Source organism: Ovis aries, chromosome 9 (genome assembly GCF_016772045.2).
Source record: "Ovis aries strain OAR_USU_Benz2616 breed Rambouillet chromosome 9, ARS-UI_Ramb_v3.0, whole genome shotgun sequence".
In the NCBI taxonomy this organism is placed as follows: Eukaryota; Metazoa; Chordata; class Mammalia; order Artiodactyla; family Bovidae; genus Ovis; species Ovis aries.
Window position 1 is genome coordinate 39,588,206 of NC_056062.1, and position 21,078 is coordinate 39,609,283.

Sequence of the window (21,078 nt, forward strand, 5' to 3'; positions counted from 1 at the left end):
ATATTCTTGCCTGGAGAAACCTATGGACAGAGAAGCCCGGTGGGCTACAGTCCATGGGGTCTCAAAGAGTCAGCTATGACTGAGTGACTAGGACATGCACACACACACACACACGGATGGAACAGATGTCAGAAGATGGAGCACTATTTTGGAAAACTGCCGAGATATTTAGAAACAGCACTTTCTTATGAACCTGAGCATGATGCTGAAGGTCCTTTAAAATCAAACTCCCAGGTGCCACCTGTATCTAACATGGTGATAGGATGAGTGTTGCGTGCCCACTGATACTGGAAGTGCTCTTAAGAAACAGCCCGGATTGATTGTTCTGGCACAAACAAATCACAGACTAATTTACGTATTCCTGCAGCTGCACCCCAGCCCAGGCGAGGAGCTGGCCAATTCACAGTTGACTAGTGCTGCCTCGTTCCTTGCAGATTTTGGCATTTAACTTTAATTAAGATTTATTGTTCACTAGCTCACAGGTCAGGGCAAGCATGACAATACGGGTAACTTTTCTGTTTACTAGTAAAATGTCTGGCAGGGAGGGGAAGCCTCAAACCTTCCAAGCAGAACTTGACAGAAATAAATAGCACCTCTCCACTCCAGGACGGGCGCATGACCGATTTTAATCAGACATGAGGGTTCTTTTTGAGGGAGGGCAGGGAGAAATCGGCAAGAGCTAGTGAAGTGTGCTGTTGCTTTTGCACCAGAAGGGGATGGGCTGGAAGCCAAATCAATTATTGCTGATCTTCTGGATTTGGGGAAGGGACTGTCTGCCCAGTGTGGGAGGCCGGGATGGATGGAGACCTTGATGCCAACAAAGGTGCTGTGGAGAATGAGATCTGCCAGTGTTCACAGCCCCTCCTTGCTACCGAGAGGAGCATCCTTGCTCATCTCTCTCCGCTCTCAAGGATGCCCTTGGACCAAATCAGGTGGCTGGTGGAGGAGAGAGGCAGGGTTCAGCAGTCAGTGACTGTTCACCTGCATTTACAGTCTGTCTGCTGAGGTCCTGTGTGGGTGACCCGCGACACAGTGGGTGTGAATGAACCAACGGTCTGTAAGCAGACGGATGAAGAAGAGCATCACATCCCTCCTGGTTGATTAGAAGGCAGAAATGCTGACTCTAATGTCCTTCAGTCTCCTCGCATCTATAATTTATTGTCTATTATTGTTTGTCCTCCGTGGGGTCTCTTTGTCGATGCCTATGTGAAATAAGAAAACATTACTCACATGAACCAGAGATTTAGACCCTGAGCTTGCTCTGTTTCTCTTGCTTCCTGACAGAGGATGGAAAAGAAAGACAAACCCTTTGCTCTATAGTAACACCGTTGACTCCAGAATATAATTTGATATGATTTTGTAAACATATCTTTGTATATCATTCTAAACTGTACACCATTCAGATGGTGGCTTATGAAAATGCATACAACATTTTGGAAAAAAATTAAAAGTAAATGAAGGAAAAATTGAATGATTCCAGGGATCCTCCTGTTTCATGTTGTCTATTAATATTCCAGATACCAATTCATGGAAGTTAAAGACAGTTAATTCTGGTCTCAGCTATCCAGGACTTTCCCCATCACTTTAATTAGATGACGTTTGTTTTCCTTTTTACCAGAAAAGGATCTTGAGATTCTAAGAAGCATAAGAGAGGTTTTGTTTTGATGTTATGAGGGGGCTGTAAAAGCAAGTATCTTCCCCAAAGGTAAAAGGCGGGGGGAGAATGGGTGTGAAATTCATGTTAATGGTGGATAGAGACAAAATCTGAAGAAAGATTCAAAAGAAAACTTTACAAATATTTTACTAACCGAAGGTGTTTTCTAGTCCTAGACACCAGATTTCTAGTCTTGTGGAATTCAGTTCAATGACAGTGATGCTAAATCACAGGAGAGGAAAATATAATTCTAAGAGGGTAGCTCCTAATATTTAGATCTGATTGTTAGTGGCGTTTTAACCACTTAAAGGAAACTAAGACCTACCTTTCACTAAAGTCACTATCACTCATTTGATTTTCAGGTCTTGCCAGCATTCCTCTAGCCCAGGGACACTGAGAAAGGCACAGGGAGGCTCAAGGGAGTCTCAATTTGACTGTAAATGTGAGCCTAGGGTACAGAGCCAAGGGACTCTGGTCCTTGGTGATGCTCTGCAAGGTGATCTCGGGGAACACAGACATCACTCCAGAGCTTCCCGAGTTGCTGATCTAAGCAAAGCATGTTGTTAAACCTCTGCCTGGACTGCCCTGGATGCAGATGCACGTAGAAAATGATGCGGACGATGCTACAACCATTTAACAGACAGGACATTGTGGAGCCCACTGCTCTTGCGTCCAAACAATGGGAGGAGGAGAGAGGGAGCTGCAGTGGCTCGCAACAGGGGCCAGCTGGAGGAGGCTCACTCTACTCTCATCCAGGGGCTTTGCGGAGGAAGCGGGGTCTCAGGAGCTAGTCGAATGATTGCAGGAGACAGCTTGATGAAATGGGATGGGGCAGGATTCCAGGCTCAGGGACTCATGCCCAGAACGAAGGGAACTTGAAGGAGAGAGGATGCTTAGCTGAAGGGGCAGTGGGAAGAACTCCAAGGAAGGAAGTGGAGGAATGGGCTGTAATGTAGCTGAGTTGCGTATGTTTTTGATGCGTGCTCAGTCACTCAGTCATGTCAGACTCTTTGTGACCCCATGAACTGTAGCCCACCAGGGTCGTCTGTCCATGGGATTATCCCAGCAAGAATACTAGAGTGGGTTGCCATTTCCTTCTCCATGGGATCCTCCCAAACCAGGGATGGAACCTGCATCTCTTGTGTCTCTTGCATTGGCAGGCAGATTCTTTACCACAGGGCCAGAAGCCCCTCTTGATGGGTATAGGAGACCCTTACCCTCTGAACACAATCCCAGCTTCTCCATCTGTGCTGAAAATGTAACTACTTGTTATATACTTGTTTATAACAATGTATACTAGGTTATAACAATGTATATTTGTTATAACCTCTGCATTTACGCTTTGTTTCTTAAGAATAATATTGTGCCCATGTTAGTCATCACATTCTTAATGCAATGGTCAAGAATGAGAGAGCATTCATCAAAGAATGCCCAGATTAGGGAGAAAATGGATCAGAACCCAGGGAAAATAACTCCATTGTTTGAAAGTTTAAAAAATGTGTTTAAAGAAGAGGAGCATGGAGTAATTATTATTTCCTGAGACACTAACCACTGGGAATTTCCTTTTACAAGGATAAAGGTAAACAGTAGTTTTCTATCTCCAAGGAAGAAGCACACAACTGTCAGAGATTTGGGGGTGCTTTAAGCAGATACTGTGGCGGTGGCGGTGGTTTGGGCTCTTCTGGTGGCTCAGTCAGTAAAGAGTCCACCTACAATGCAGGAAACCTGGGTTCAATCCCTTGGTGGGGAAGTTCCCCTGGAGAAGGAAAAGGCAACCCACTCCAGTATTGTTGCCTGGGAAATCCCATGACAGAGGGGCCTGGCAGGCTACCCCCTCCCCGCCAACGGGGGTCACCAGAGTCAGAATTAGCCCTTAAAAGTACCGCAGGAGTGTCAACACCCATCCATAGTGTGTGAGAGACTGGCTGCTATCTTCCAGTGCCCTTCCCAGGAACAGAAGTTATCAGTACTTATGACATCACAGGCGGAGAGCTGATGTCCTATTTTTATTCTGGTCTTCTCTGCCTGTGAGGATAAGCCCTACCCAAAATCAAAATCAAAATTGAACTCTCTAATCTATTTGACCGCTGGCAACTCTTCTGTGAATTGCCTGTTCAGCCCTCTTGCCCATTTTTCTACTAGGTGCTGTGTCATTTATGATTTTGCAGAAGTCCTTTGTGTATTAGGGACACACAGTTCATGCAAAAGAGCTCTCAGGCCATTATACCCTGGCCTGCATTCAGTAGAACTGATTTTCTTTTTCTTTCCCTGATTTTATTTTATACTGGGGTGCAGTTGATTAGCAATGTTGTATCAGCTTCAGGTGTACAGCAAAGCGATTCAGTTATAATATATCCATATATCTATTCTTTTTCAAAATCTTTTCCCACTTAGGTTATGACAGGATATTGAGCATATTTCCCTGTGCTATACAGTAGGCCCTTGTTGGCTATCTGTTATCTTCATAGGAGTGTCTCTGTGTCAACCCCAAACTCTCAATCTATCCCTTCCCCTCAGCCCTTCTCCTTGGTAACTATAAGTTTTGTCTCTAAGTCTGTGAGTCTAGAACAGCTTTACTTAATTTGCCAATGTTACAGTTTAAAAAGGCCATTTCAGAGTTTTTGTTTATATTTGTCTGCTTATTAATGAGATTGAACATTTTATTAGGAATTTATATTTCTTTTGCAAATATCCCTTTCTGCATTCTGGTGGGGAGATGCTGACAGTGTTTTTCTTACTGGTTTGTAGGATATGAGCCCAGGGTCTAGGATTTGTGGTAAATAATTTGTCACTCACATTTTAGGTACTCAGGTATCTGTGAGCTTTTTTGCTCTGCTTGCAGGGGGACTTCTAGCTTTGTGGACAGAGTGGGGAGAAGGTATATGTTTCAACACTGACTTGTATTCTCCTTAAATTTAGAAATCACACAGAACTCTGCTAATGGGCCTTTCTGCCAGCTCTCGCCCCTGACTCTGCCTGCTGGCACCCCATCCTCGCTAGCACCGTGCACTGTCATCCGCTGTCACTGTTAACTTCTCCCCATCTCTGGTCCCCATGAGATGAGATAAGCCACGTGAAGTGCAGGGTCTGCGTTGGGGACGGGCTTTCTGAGCGCATCCTGACATTTCATTAAGGTGCCAGCTCACACCTTGTTGGAATGAGTTCAGCCCGAGGCCCCTGAATCTGTGATATCAGTTTCCAGCCACACCTGTCCCGGGACGTCAGTCTTACAGGAGACCCAGGACTACTCTCTGGAGGCTGCATCTCAGCCCCAACAGCCGGCTCAGGAGGACGCATGTGTGCTTGCCCCTTCCACTTCTCTGACAGCCTGTGGAAATGCAGGCTTAGCTTTGGCACCTCCCATCCCAGCCAGGTCACCACCAAGCTTCACGCATATGCAGGGGCTCAGCCCTGGGTGTGGGTGCCCAGTGTGTCAAAGCAACCCCACCGGCAAGGGTAGACTGTGTCCGGACCCCTGGAGACAGGCATGAGCCCTTACTGTATACTCGGCACTTTGCGTACTTTTCATTTCAACAACTCAGCAGAGTAGCCATTTGTGTTTAAAAGTGAAGCCATGAGACTTCCCTGGTGGTCCAGTGGTTGAGAATACACCTCCAGTGCAGGGGGTTTGGGTTTGATCCCTGCTCTGGGAACTAAGGGACCGTGTGCCTCAGGGCAACTAAGTCTGAGTGCCACAACTTCTGAGAAGTCCACAAGCTGCAACTGAGACCCTAGGCAGCCAAAAATAAATAAATAAAATATTTTAAAAAATTAAAGTGAAGCCATTAGGAAATGAGCAACATTAAGAAAATCCAGCCAGGGTGCCAGTGATGGGTTTTGAACCCAGGTCTTCCGGCTGCAAAGTGTGCACATGGAAGTGCCCTGTGGTACCAGCCCTCTGCTGCTGATGGGCTTTCAGCCTGCAGGGCAGGTTTGGGGGCAGGTGGGGAGGGCAGAGATTCGGAGTCGGTGTCCTGGGGGGGACTCCATGACCACAGTTGGAACTGCCCACCCCCATGCTGCCTGCTCCCCACATCAGCACCTGTCTTCACTCTGTCCTTTGTTTACATTCATTACGCTGTCTGTTCACTGCCGTGTCCCCAACATCCAGGAAGGCATCTTGACTTTGCAAATGAAACATGTCCTGCTTGCCCTGGAAGACGGTCGTCTGGAGAGATTTCCTGCAGACAGCTGTGCTCATCACTGCTCGGGGTTCTTATAAACTGCAGTCACAGAGGGTGGCACTTCCTGCCGGGGAGGAACCTCAGCCTCTCCCTGACCTCTCTCATTTTCCCTTGCTGTCCACCTTGGAATTCCTCTCTCATTTGCATTGAGGGCCTCGTTTTGCCTACCTCAGTACACCCGCCCACCCCTTGTCCACCTCCTAGTCCTCACTGGGCCATTTGGCTGCCCTCAGGCTGATCCCCCCCAGAACCACTCAGGGCCTCAGGCTGGCAACATTCCTCAGCTCCACCGGTCAATTACATCATCGAGTAAATACAGGTGGAAGAAGCAGGGGTTCCTTCCTGGCCCCTTCCTAGAACCTTCCTTGAACGACACGATTCCCATCCGCAGCTGCAGCTGACTCTGTGTTTGTGTGTGTGAGGGCGCCACTTGAGACCACAGCCCCTCCTTCCCCAGCTCCAGGCTGCATTCTGCCTCTCCCTTTCTTTCTCTGAGGCCCTCAGTCATCTATGTCTGACGCAGGATGCAGCATGCTTGGGGCTGGTGCATGGGGATGACCCAGAAAGATGTTATGGGGAGGGAGGTGGGAGGGGGGGTTCATGTTTGGGAATGCATGTAAGAATTAAAGATTTTAAAATGTAAAAAATAAAAAACTAAAAATAAAAAAAAAAAGGAAAAAAAAAAAAGGGGGAAGGATTGGGAAGCAAACCCAAACTCTGGTTTTTGAGTGGGGAGAAGCCTTTCACATGAAGAAATAAAAGAACGTGCATTAATAGCTCAGAAAACAATGGTAATATTTAATTAACCTTTTGGAACGGCTTCTCTGCATATGTGCACGTGTCAGCTCATCCTCAGAACAGAGGGGCTGCGTGTGCCGCTGCCGAGATCAACAGGCTGGTCCGAGCCTTTCTTCTGTGGGGACCTCACAGGGGTGGAGTGGGTGGGGTGGTGGGGAGTAAGGCCCGCTCCCCTCCCCCACCCCCAAATCCCTTGTTTTACTTCAAAAATGCATACAATCCAGCTGTCAGGGCTGGATGTGGCCTGTGGGGCTGCACAATTGAGGAGCCTGGGTTGCAGCCTGCTCCCCTCCCCTGTCATTGCAACAGACAGGCTGTGGGCTCCGGGGTGGGGGGGTTAGGTCTGCTGTCAGCAGAGATCAGCCCACCCTTGGAGCTCTCCCCAGGCCATGCATATCCACAGGACAAAGGGATTTGGCTCCTCCGCAAGTGTCCACTCTCTGGCTTTCCTAGTGATCTTTTTTCTTTAAAAGGCGGAGTGGCTCTCTTGTGTGACAGGAGGCATCCTGTCATGCAGAGAGCACTGGGGTTGGCTCATTAAAACATCACCTGGTTGCGTTGATGGGGTTATTTAAGGTATTCCGATCGTGGAGCTGGTGTGTCAGGCTGAGCAACTTGTTACTCCCATCATGGGCTAGATGGAAAGCCCTCCTTTCTTGCTCTGCACCCCACACCTGCTTTAATGAGCAAGTCTCACAAAGTGATCAGAAGCCTGAGTTGATAGGTGGTGACCGATAGTTTTCATTTTCTTTTATCAACAGCAGTAGCAGAATGAGTTGGGGAGGGTGGCATTTTGCTCTTTGGGACTTTCAGAAAATAGAGTTCTAACATCAAGAAAATGGATATGGAACACTTGATTTGTACTTTTAACCTGTATGTATCCATCAATCTAGCACTAAGATGCATTTTGAAATCTTTAAAAAATTTCTCTAACTTGTAAAAAAAGACTTTTGTTGTTTCTTTTATGTCCTTTGAACCATCGAGGAAAAAAAGTTTGGGGATTTTTAAGAAACGTGGCCAATCTGTTCAGCTTTGGGGAGAAATATTAAGGCTTATGAAGGCCTGGCTTCCCAGGTGGCTCAGTGGTAAAGAATCTGACTGCCAATGCAGGAGGCACAGGAGACTCGGGTTCAATCCCTGGGTCAGGAAGATCCCCTGGAGAAAGGGATGGCAACCCCCTCCAGTACTCTTGCCTGGAAAATCCCATGGACAGAAGAGCCTGGTGGGCTACAGTCTATAGGGTCACAAATAGTCGGACACTACTGAAGTGACTTAGCGTGCATGTGCGCACGCACACACACACACACGATACTATGGGGCAATGGGCTACAAACACAAAGAGGCTTTATTCATCTCTTAAGAGGTTGATTTGGGGCCAGGGAGTAGCCTCTTCACCAAAGGCATCTTCATGATGCTGAAAACCAGAGGCCAACAAAAGGCACTGAATAGCAAAGTCATCAGTGACTGATGATGGTGGAACCACCACCACGTAAAGGGACTTCTCTGCTGTCCTGGTATTCCAGCCCATCTAATTCCCTCAGCTGCTAAACTATCACACTCAGCGATTAGTACTCTCAGCAAATCTAAGCTGACTCCCAGGAGGTGGAGGAAGAAAACTGTGTATGTGCATAGAGAAGACTGGAGCCTGTGTGTGTGTGTGTGTGTGTGTGTGTGTGTGGTGTGTGGGGTGTGTATGGGGTGTGTGTGTGGTGTGTGTGTGTGTGGTGTGTGGGGTGTGTGTGTGTGGGGGGTGTGTGTGGTGTGTGTGGTGTGTGTGTGTGTGGTGTGTGGGGTGTGTATGGGGTGTGTGTGTGGTGTGTGTGTGTGTGGTGTGTGGGGTGTGTGTGTGTGGGGGGTGTGTATGGGGTGTGTGTGTGTGTGTGGTGTGTGTGGGGTGTGTGTGTGTGGTGTGTGGTGTGTGTGTGTGTGGTGTGTGTGGTGTGTGTGTGTGTGTGGTGTGTGGTGTGTGTGTGTGTGTGCATGCACACATTTGTGCCTGCAAGTGCTGAGGGCCTGAGCAGTTTTCTGAGATTCCCCAGAATACAGAAGGCTTGCGGTGCATATGGCAGAGCTGACAAGTACACCAGAAGGTGAGGAAGTGGCTGGAAGCAACGCTAATGCCACTCCATCTGGAAAGAGGGGGACTGTTGAGTACGTCTGGAAAGCATTATTTCTGCAAATAGCTCAACCTCTATCAACTTTCAGGCAGGGATCCCAATCTGCTGCCAAAATGAGATCTCCCTGACGGCTCTGCGGTGGAAAGAGGCCGAGCGAGCGAGCAAGCGGCAGAAAGCAGGAGGTCTACGGGGATGGCAGCCGGCGAAGGTACCACACCGCAAGCACCTGCCACGCTCCAAAAAGACAGCCGGGGTTTCACATCGCATTAGGCCGGGGCTGTGCTCGGGGAGGGCCGACCCTGGTGGGATCTGGGCCTCGGCAGCCATCTCCGACAATTTCTCACCCTTTTTGGGCTCAGAAAAGCCCCCGATACAGTTAGCCAAATGGCTTTCCTGCATCGATTTTTATCCCCTTGGGTATTTTGGAGGAAATTAAATCCATGTGTTTCTGATTCCGTTGCCATTAGCACGTGAAAATGCTGTTTTGTGAGAGTTATGGGATGCCGTGGGTGCCTTCTCGCGGTGCCGCTAAATGCCGTAAAACCGTCGAGCCAGACGCGAAGGTGCGAGAAGCCGGGTGCGTTCTGCCGCCGCCATTTCTCTGCCTCTCCCGCAAGGCGATGTGTTTTTGTCATTTGCATCCTTTCTGAATGTAGCACAACACGTCTTCTCGTGCCTGCTAATCATCCATCATTTTCAGTTTGAAGGAAGACTTATTCGTGTGGATGATGAAAAACTGCCCTTAGCCACGAAGAGCTGGACAGGATTCCTACTGAAGCAGCAACCAAGACTGGGTTTGGTCTCCAAGTCTATGGGCTTTGAAAAAGGCCAGCTGAAATGCATCCCCAGAAAGGCCCTCGCAGGCTCTGGTCTGCAACGCCGAGGAGCAGTAAGCGTGTGCCGGTGGGAAGAGTGGGAGAGTCCTGGGCTGTGAGCACAGCGAGGGGCTTATCTAAACCCTGCTACTTCTGTCTCTGGTCTCTGCACTTCCGCCAGAGTAGTCATCTGGTCAAATGCCATTGGTCTAGGGCCATCTCTACTGCCTGCCACTCTATGATTAAAAACTGGCCGCTGGACACTTCCCTGGTGGTCCAGTGGTTAAGAATCTGCCTTGCAATGCAGGGGACAGGGGTTCGATCCCTGGTCAGGGAACTAAGATGCCACAAGCCTCCGAGGGACTAAATGCTCCCTGTAACTGCTGATCCCTGTGCTCTAGAGCCTGAACCACAATTAAAGAATCCATGTTCCACAATGAAGATCCTGCCTGACGCAAAGGAGAGCCCATGGGCCACAGCTAAGACTCAACGCAACCAAATAAATAAATGAATATTTTATACAAGCTCCCCAAACTGCTCCCTGTTTGCCCTTAGTTAGCACATTCATTGTACGATTCCATGTATTCAGTCCTTAGTGTGTTCAGTGTTGAAGAGACAATGATGAAAAGCATGTTTCTGTCTGGAGGGAGGAGACTAATTTATGGACCACTGGCTGTGAGTCAGACCCAGGACTGGGGGCTTTATTTGCCAATCTCTTGTCATCTTCACAAGAATACTCTAGGCGTTATCACCCCCCGCCCCATTTTATAGGTAGAATTGCAAGATCAGGAAGAGTAGACAGTTCATTCAAAGACACAGTTTGTAAACGGAGGAACTGGGATATACAGTCTCTTATCTCTGACACCAAAGCTTTGGTTGTTTTCTTGCAGTTTAATGTGATCAATGTTAAGTGTCTGATCAGATGTATAAAATGTAATATTTTATGCCTGGAATCACAGAGCAGGGAGTCCTTAATTCTGTTGGGGGAAGTAAAGGAGATTTCATGTGAAAAGATATTTGTGTTGGATTTTGTAGGGTGAGCAGGGTTGGCCAAACGGAGATGGAAGATGGGTTGGGAAATGACAGAAGGAATGGTTTGTGCAGAGTTTACAGGGTGATAATGAGAGCGAGGTGTTTCGGGAACTGAAAGTACATCACTCACCTCATTTCTGCAAAACTGATTAATGTTTAAACTGCTGAAACTGTTCTGGTCACATCTCTCCTGTGGATACATTTAAATCTCGAGTGTGCATTTTCTTATCAGAATGATAAGACCTCCAGTCTTTGACCTCCAGTCCAGGCTCATTACTGCACCTGTTGGGCCAGGCAGGATGACTTCTCTTGAAGGGCTGGGGTGGATTTTGACTTTGACCTTGGTCAACCTTGATGAGCTCTTGGTGGAGAAGGAGTTCCCTAAATTTTTCTCCATTCGTGTTATCCTCAAAGATGCTTCGTAATTTACTTGCAGTGGAGAAAGTTGAAAGCACAGCTGGTGGCAATTTTGCTTTGAATTTGGAGGTTGTGGAGCAAACAGGAAATTTCATGCTACAGCCGTGGGGGAGGCCTACCGAGCTTTAGTAACTTACACGGTGTGTCCACAACCTGCTTCCCATGAAATTGCCTATAAGCGCAGACAACTGGGGGCTGGCCAGTGAGCGGCATGTCTAGAAGTCTCTCTGGATTTTATAATGAGGCCAGTTTCAGCACTTCATAAAAATGCATTGTCCTGTGCTTGGACAAGTCAAACTTGCCCTCTACCTGCTCCCTACAGTCACTTTGCTTTCTGAAGCAGTGTAATCGGCAGTCCACAAAGAGCTGTCTGATCCCATCATAAGGACTTCAGGAGGTCCTAGCTGAACAAACTTTCTGACCTTGGTCTAGAATTTAACCTGTGGCTGGAGTGTCTTTGGTAACATGTCTGTGCTTCTAATAATGTCTAAACTGATTCTTTGGGAGCTGGTATCAGCCCATGGTGAGAATCTAGCACTCCATTTAGACCTAGGGGAACTACTTTTGGTCCAGAATCTTCCCCTAAAAAATAAACTTCATCATCTGTCAAGTGAAGAGGTCAGACCAGATAGTTGTTAAGGACCTGCCTGCCTGCTCAGTCGCTCAGTCATGTCTGACTCTTTGCGACACCATGGACTATAGCCCTCCAGGCCCCTCTGTCCATGGGAGTCTCCAGGCAACAGTATTGGAGTGGGTTGCCATTTCCTTCTCCAGGAGATCATTTAAGACCCAGGGATTGAACCCACACCTCCTGCACTGGCAGGTGGATTCTTTACCATTGAGCCACCTGAGAAGCCCTGCTAGGGACCTATCCAGCTCTAAAATGTTCCAGTTTCTCTTGTTCCAGTTGTTCGATAGGTTGAGAACCGTTGTTTACTCTCAAAGACAAGCTTACTTACCCAGGATCATTCTGAAGACCGTTACAGGTCCCACACCCATTCCAGCTTTCCCTCTTTGCTCCCTTAAAGCAAATTCCAATGTCCTTGGCCATGTCTCAGGACAGTTTTCCCAGACATATCTTCAGCCACATGGACATGAATCGCAGTAGGAGCCTCGCCACCGTCCTCACATATCACTCCAGTTGTACCTCCCAAAGAGAATGCCAGTATGGTCTTGACTGCACTGGGGCTGTGTGACTGGGTGTGGACATGGTCAGGTTCTGCCCTTCCAACCTTCCTTCTGGTTGAGCCATTTTGGGGAGCTTGCAGCCCACTCTCTTCTCCAGTTGGCACCTTTGGGAGTGTAGGCAGCATTAAATATGTCACATACGTGGTGGCCAATGGTGAGTGTCCTGGATCCCTTTCTCCTCCTGGCTTGTGCAGAGAGAGACCTGTCAGGTGGCATGGAAACGTTGTTGGCAGGAACCATCGCTCCCTCTATTTGGGAATGAAGGACCATAAATGGTGGCTGCCTTCCAAACTGCCAATAAATAAATATAGAGAGTGTTGACATTGGTCTTCCTGCCAAAAGCCGGGCCGCTTCTGTCCTCCTCTGCGGGGTTATTGACTAGGCTGTTGAGAGGTAGCCTCTGATCTGTTTAGAAGCTCTCCTCCTCTTGGAGACTTTTCAGTCGGCTTTCTGGTCTTTCTTGGAGAGTGAGACAGTCTGTCCAGCATGAGCTTATTCATAATAATGGTCAGTAGTGGGTTGAAATGGAGCCATTTCTGAGGATGGACTGTTGTCAACAGATGTGTGCCCACGATCAGTTGCTTTAGTTGTGTCTGACTCTTTGTGACCCGATGGATCCTCTGTCCATTGGCTTCTCCAGGCAAGAATACTGGAGTGGGTTGCCATGGCCTCCTCTGGGGGATCTTCCCCACCCAGGGATCGAACCTATGTCTCCTGCACTGTAGGTGAATTCTTTACTCGCTGAGCCACCAGGGAATCCCATTGTCAACAGATACTTAAGCTCTAGTTTGGAATGACCGCTGAACTCCTGAGAGGGTGTCCTTTCAACATTCAGTGATCAGGAGAGGTGGGCTTAATTTCTTCTTGACCCGCAGACTCATAAGGGTTTTCACCTCTGTCTCCTGCGTTAGAGGATTTTGCACTTTGACAGGGTCTGAGGTCAGACAAGATGGTGGCCACGTTCTCCGTAAGAAAGTCACTGAGAGGAAATAGCTTGCTCACTTTTGCTTGCCTAGGGTTTAATGGGTGCCTGTCACATCATGCCCATTTTCTCAATCCATCAGTCATGTCTGACTCTCTGCAATCCAGTGGTCTATAGCCCACCAGGCTCCTCTGTCCATGGGATTTTCTAGGCCAGAATACCAGAGTGGGTTACCATGGCCTTCTCCAGGGGATCTTCCTGACCCAGGGATTGAACCCGCGTCTCCTGCATTGTAGGCAGATGCTTTACCACTGAACCATGGGGGAAAGCTGGCTGTCACATCAGGGGCACTTAATAAACCTGTGTGAAATGAATGAATTAACTTGGAGTTTCCTCTCTGAGGTGATCTGCTCTCTCAGGCTGTTTCTGATTCTGAGTTACTCCAGAACCGTTCTCCCAGCATGTCTTAAAGCTTAAGAGTGGGTTCTTTCAGAGGCTTCTCTTGCCACCTACTCACATCCGCCTTCCTTCTCCTGTGGACTCTCACCCCCAGCATCCTGCAGGGTTCAAGCTTACCCCATACTCATCCTTGGCCTCTTCTGAAGCAAGGAAGGTCTCAAATATTTTCAAGGAAAAGGGAAAAAGCAGTGAAACATTTTAAACGAAGGGAGACAGTGCGTGCCTACAAATCCCAGGTACTTTCTCCCTCCTTTTCTTTTTCCACATTGGCGCCACTGCTGTCTTGTTCCTCTTTCCCTTCTCCTTGAAAAATCTCAAGACTCTCCAATTACAAACAACTCACAAAATCTGAGAAACTGAGGAAAGAGAAGGCAAAGGATTAATAGAGAGATGAATAGCACAATGGCTTCATAGATTTTCTTTGCTCAAGACCCAGTGGGGTTTTCTCTCTTGCTGGCTAGACTCCTGGGCACAGCCACTGGCCTTAAAGGGCCATGCACACTTCAATTTTCCACCATTGTTTTGACAGCTGATGAGCAAAGGAATTAACCCTTTGAAGCCAAGTCTTCCATAGTTCGTTTGTTTACTGCTTTCCTTCAATGTATGATTTATCATCTACCTATTTAAGTATGATGGAAGGACATATCCATGTACACAGACACACTGTTACTGGATTTTTGACTAGTTTAGAAATTACTGCCTTCTTTACATAATCTTGTGGCAGCTGAATGACCCAAAAGTTCCTGTTAATGGTTTTGAGGCAAGACTTTTAGGTAATTAGGGAGAATCTAGTTTCCAAGAAAGGCTCATCTTTTCAGAATCCTGCTTCCAAAGAACTGTGGATTATTGGTACAAAAGGTTCAAAGGGCAGCATTCAATTTGGGGACTGATACAGTTTACTTTATCAGTTTACTGGTAAAGCAGATTATGCCTCACCGTAACAGTAAGGTTACATAAATGTGCCCCTTATATGTTTTCACACATTTTAAAGAATATAATAAGCATGTTTGTGTCTATAAACAGACATAAGACCACATGACTGTTGGCTTTTTTTCCCTTCAGCTCAGTTCAGTTCAGTTTTTTCCTTAGGATACTTAATATACTTTCATTATTTATATTTTCTAATGGTGTGAAAGTACCCAGAGGGTGAGTGGCAAAGGAAGAGAGCTGTAAAAATGGAACAAATAAACACACTTAATTTTTAAAAAACCTGAGTTCATGATGTCTGACTTATATTCATGTTATCGCCGCTCTTGTTGCTTTTTGGTTTTTGTTTTGCTTCTTGACTGTTGTTGTTTTCCACCAAAGCTGTCATTTATCGTGAGAACAAGAGCAGCCATGTGTTGATTTTTCTGGATTCTTCTTGGACACTGTCCCAGTGCTAATGAAGGCCCTTCCACAGTGCTAAAGAGCTGGTGCCAAAATCAGTTATGCTGAAAACAATAGAGGAGAGGGGTACACAGACAGCGTGTGCATCCCTGCACAGACGTGTACACACCCGAAGAGCTCTGAACCAATACTTGTGCCTGTGCACGCAGACACACGCTCACATCTGTGCAAACACAGAACGTGTGCGCTGGAGCTACACGGAGGGGAAGGTGGGGGCTGCGTTTTTATAAAAGGACTTTTTGCATCTGCTTGTAGACAATTTTTGTGGATCAGAAGATGAACAGAATTTCTAAGTTTTGCAAAGTCCTCATTTGTATTAGAGACGTATGTTCACCTCCTTGGGCTTCCCTGGTGGCGCTAGTGGTAAAGAACCCGCCTGCTAATGCAGGAGACATAAGGGACTTGGGTTCAATCCGTTCGTCAGGAAGATCCTCCTAGAGGAGGGCATGGCAACCCATTCCAATATTCTTGCCTGGATATCTATGGATAGAGGAGCCTGGTGGGCTACAGTTCATAGGGTCGCAGAGTTAGACATGACTTAGCACACACACATCCACCAACTTAAAAAATTTAGATGTGAAAGCAGCAGAGGCTAAGCTAAGTGCTTTCCAGGTACTTATTGAAGTAAAATCCTTATCTCTTAATAAAACAAATAAGATCTTTAATAAAGATGATTAGAGATTATTCAAGATTTTTAGAGATCTTATTTGTTTTTTTAAGAGATAAGGATTCTACTTCAAGAAGCAGCTGGAAAACACTTAGCTTAGGCTCCGCTACTGTGCATAGATTAAGTCCTTAGCACTGAACTTCCAGTACTTTTGAGGTGGTGCATTGCCCCTAAATGGGAAATTTTGTAACCGGGCTCCCTCTCCCCCGCCTCGCACACCCGTCTGCCTTTCACCCAATGTGCAATTATTCCCTCAATTTGTTTACAGGGTTTGGAGATAGGGACAGAGTTCTCTGGCGATCAAGCAAGCGGGCAATCGCCCTAAAGAGGAGCATTTAGACGCCATAAAGCCTAAATGCCCTGCCATGCGTCATTACACCACAGTTATTCAAATTTAGTAAATTAAATTAAATAATCTCAAATAACTGGAGTTCGGCGCTTTAAAAATTCATCTCCATGGTGCCCAGTAGTCAATTTCCTTTATTATTATTGTTCATCAAGTAGAATTTATGTTTTTGAGGAATCAAAATCCTTGCTTGCCTCACCAGCCCAAGCGGCTCGGCCGGCTGAGGTGGAGGCCTGGTGCGCCATCTACCGGCCGATTCGGGCACAGCCGCGGGTTCCGGCGCTGAAAGCCGCGTGGCCGCATCGCGCTTGTCACTGTAAACATCGCAGGCAGGACTGAGCTCTCAGCTCCTGTGCTAACTGCTCCCTGGGGTTTTGCCGATGTGGGTCAACTTGAAGTCGCGGGGACAACCCAGGGAGATTTGCTGTGGAGGTTGGAGGAGGGTTTTCTGTTTTGGTCTGGTCCCTGTTTCGCTGCTCCCATTCTTCTTTATTAAAGGCCAGATGATCTAATCAAACTGCTGTTTACCAGGCAGATCTGGAAAGCCATTCCTTCATTACCAAACACCAGTCTCTGCCCTTGCCTAGTACTGCTTTGAGAGGGTACTGAAGCACAAACGCTCTGCTGATGTCATGAACATGACTTCCCAGATAAAGACAATGCCCAATCATGCCATGGGTTAAGTTTTTAAAAAGTATTTTATTTCGAGATAATTTTTTTTTCCCTTTTAACATCTCTGAAACAGAGTTGAATTCTGGCATGGTCAGGGCAACTGCAAACCAGCCCTTGGTTTAGAGACAGGTTTAAACTACGTTCAATGCAGTGATCTTGTTTAGCAAGTTAAAAACCATCAAGGGACGATTGTGTGTTTTAGAAGGGAAATCCCTTCAAAGCAGCATCAAAATATTCCTCACTTCATAAGTCAGACAGAGAAGGAGAAATACCATGTGACACTCCTTATATATATATGTATATATATGGAATCTAAAAAATGTTACATTTGAACTTACGCGAGAGAAAGAGACTCACAGACTTAGAAAATGAACTAATGGTTGCCAGGGCTGGGAGGGTGGGGGAATATGGGAGGAAGGGATAGTTAGGCAGTTTGAGATGGTCATGGACACACTGCTATATTTAAAATGAATAACCGACAAAGACCTTACTGTAGAGCACAAGGAACTCTGCTCAGGGTTTTGTGGCAGCCTGGATGGGAGGGGAGTTTGGGGGAGAATGGATACATGTATACGTATGGCTGAGTCCCTTCCCTGTTCACCTGAAACCATCACAACATTGTTAATGTGCTATACTCCAATATAAAATTAAAAAATGAAAAGAAAAAAAATTCCTTACTTCAAACTTCTTTGACACCTTTTCTTAATCTAAGCTGCTTCTCCAAAGCTACATAAATGTGTCACGTACATGCTTTCACACTTTTTCTTAAAGAACATAGTAATCTGAGCATCCCAGCAAGGGTCCCAGGCAGAGGACACAGAGTGGATATTTATGTGCGAACTTCTATTTGTCAGCCAGCTCCTCTCCCAGTCAAATGGTTCATTGCAGCAACAGATGGTGTTTGGGGTTTTTTGCTGAGTTTGAGATGGTCTATTTTTGTGTTTTCTTGGGAAGATTTTCACTATTATTAATAAATTCAAATGGTGGCTCATTGGCAAAGAATCTGCCTGCCAATGCAGGAGACAAGGGTTTGATCCCCGAGTCAGGAAGATCCCCTAGAGAAGGAAATGGCAACCCACTCCAGCATTTCTGCCTGGAGTGTCCATGGACAGAAGAGCATGGGGTCGCAAAGGTTCGGATACAACTTAGCGACTAAACAGCAACAACAGTAAATTCAAATGAGACCCCAGAACCACCTCTTAAAAGTTAAGCTCACTTCACCAAGCCCCATGGTTCAGAGTGTTTTTTTTCTCATCCTCTAAAGTGTTTCTTCCTCCCTCTCCTTAAAAGGAAGCCTCTCTCCCTACAGCACTGTTACCCCCAGTTTCTGAGTACTTTCTTCAGATGTTTGTACAGGAAAAAAGTGTAAGGAAGAAGTTGCCAGGTTGGGAACAAAAGCACATAATTTATAGTCCTTCTGCACGTGTGAGGTTACAAATCTCTGGAGACCGTGAGACCACTTCATCTTGCAAGCAAGAGTCAAAACTAAATGACAGCTTTCATTTGGTTCAAGAAAGGCAGACAGAATGGTGCTACAAGGGTTTGTTATTGAGCTTGTGTTTAGTGCAGAAAATCTCAGTTTTAAAGAACCCAGGGCCAGAGAGCCTTCCTTCTTGCTACTCAGAGGAAAAACTCAGACTCTTTGGTCAGGTCATTAACCTTCAGGGTGGAATCATCTTTGCTTCATCTGGTGACTGAAGGAAAACTCTTCTATCAATAAATATCCTGACCGTGCATTTCATGTGGTGTTGATAATCTTGCCATTAGGATTGATTTTGTCGAAGTTATATCACTGTGGCAACGGTCCTGTTTTCGGGCGAGTTCCCCAGGGCTTTACCAACCAACCAGCACACTGTCTGGGCGCTGTGGCCTGGAGTCACCTTTTTGTAGGTTGGTCTCTCCCCCTTAGCACTATGGCTGTCTTTGTTGCTGTTGGTTGGTTTCTAAGTCATGCCGACTCTGCAACCCCGTGGGCTGCAGCACACCAGACTCCTCTGCCCATGGAATTTGCCAGGCAAGAAGACTGGAGTGGGTTGCTATGCCCTCCTCTAAGGCATCTTCCCGACCAGAGACTGAACTCGCATCTTCTGCATTGGCAGGCGGTTTCTCTACCACTGAGCCACCGGGGAAGCCCGTGGCTTTCTGGTTCCTATCTAATACAATCATTTGTTTCCTGGGTTTTTTCCTCTACTGAATTTAAAGGAGGTGTCAAAGAAACACCGGAGTGAACTAGCTCCTTCAAACTCAGTCTTTCATCTGTCTGGCTTATTCTTTTCTGGAGAAAACCAGAAGCAAAGTGTCTAAAGGTTGTACTGCATGCACGTGTGCTAAGTTGCTTCAGTCATGTCCAACTCTTTGTGACCCCATGGACTGTAGCCCACCAGGCTCCTCTGTCTGTGGAATTCTCCAGGCAAGAATACTGGAGTGGTTGCCATTTCCTTCTCCAGGGGATCTTCCTGACCCAGGGATCAGACCCAGGGATCAAACCCAGGTCTCCTGCCTTGCAGGTGGATTCTTTACCCAGTGAGTCACCTAGCAAACTCTCTTCTATTTCCACTTCACATATCTAGACACCAAAAAAACTTTCATGCTGACAAATCAAACACTTCAAAACACAGTGCTTTATGCATCTTTTCTGCAGACTCTTAAAATAATTTTGAACAGAGTTAAGCTCTACTGGGGCTTTCCAGGTGGTGCTAGTGGTAAAGAACCCGCCTGCCAATACAGGAGACATAAGAGACGTGGTTCAATCCCTGGGTCAGGAAGAGTCCCTGGAGAAGGGCATGGCAGCCCACTCCAGTATTCTTTCCTGGAGAATCTCATGGACAGAGGAGCCTGGTGTGCTGCAGTCCAGAAGATCAAAAAGAGCTGAACATGACTGAAGAGACTCAGCGTGCACACATAAGCTCTGTGGACCTGCGAACTGCGTCCTTAGGTACTGCGGTCCCTCAGTGTCTGAGGGGGATTGATTCCAGGACCCCTCATGGATGCCAGAATCCGAGGATGCTCAAGCCCCCTTATTATAAAATAACATGGTATTCAAATATAACCTACGCATACGGACAGAAGGAACCTTGTGGGCTACAGTCCATGAGGTTGTAAAGGAGTCGGACATGACTGAGTGACTGAAACAGCAAAAACAACCACCACCCTCCTGTACACGTTAAATCAACAATACTTAATACAATGTAAATGCTATGTAAATAGTTGACCCCACTGCAAATTCAAGTTGGGTTTTGGAACTTTCTAGAATTTTCTTTTGAATACTTTGCACCTGTGGTTCATTAACTCTACAGATGGGGAATAGGCAGATATGGAGGGCTGACTATCCTGCTGTACCTGTGTGTACCTCCAGATAGAAGGCTCAGGTGAGAGATTTTGCTAGTACTCTACAAGGTGAGGCCTCATCAACAAATGTTCTGTAAAGACTTGCCTGGTTCATCTTCTCATTTTCCCCCTGATACAGCTATTTTTCCCAGAGGGCATTTGGTCAGATGCTTAATTCCTTGCTGGACACCATGGGCATGGAGTTTCTCCCATCTGGGGTTTGCAGTGATCTTGCAGAAGCTAAAATGGATTGGTATCAGCAGAACACAATGAGAACAGCCACCACTCCAGTACTCTAGTTGGATCTGGGTTAGTGGACATGAGGAAATGTCTACAACTTTTGGCTGGACTTGGTTTTTCTTTTCTTGTTAGTAGATAAATGTTTCAAAACCATGTCAGGTCATGAGAATTCCATTTCACTCAAGAGTGTTGTATGTATGTAGAAGTGTATACTACTCAAAGTGATTCTTAAAAGGGATGGGAAGGCAGAGGAGAAGTGGAGCAAAGAAACACCTTGTATGTGGGCTTGTACTCAGTATACCGAGTTTTGAAAAAGTCAGGTATTATTATTAGTGTCCCTTTAAGAACCTGTGAGGTTACTAATGGATATAGGTCATGGTGACGGCCTTAAATAAACCTCCAGTAATAAACAAATCATGTTGAGTTTTCATCAGATTACCATCATCTCATGCCTGTTCCAATAAGGCAAGGAACACAGGAAGGAAATGAACATGATGGATCATATCCATCACGCTGTCATGACCAAGAGTGAGACAAACACTGTCTCAATGAGACTCACAGCAGCTTCTGATAGAAGCCAACAAGGATGTGAGTTACATGGACCTTGTACTTTACAGTAAACTACTGACTCGCCTGCATCACGCTGTGCTTTTCACACACACACAACTATGGAATAAAAAACAATTCAGTAGACACTAGGCATTTGCTCTAGCGGTTTGGAATTAAATACTAAGACGGCTAATCAAATATCAAAAGTTGGAGTGGAATTAATAAAATGAGTCAAATGAGTTGTCTAACTAAAAATTATATATGTACATCACCTCTGCTTTGGGTCTGTATCGCAAGACCCC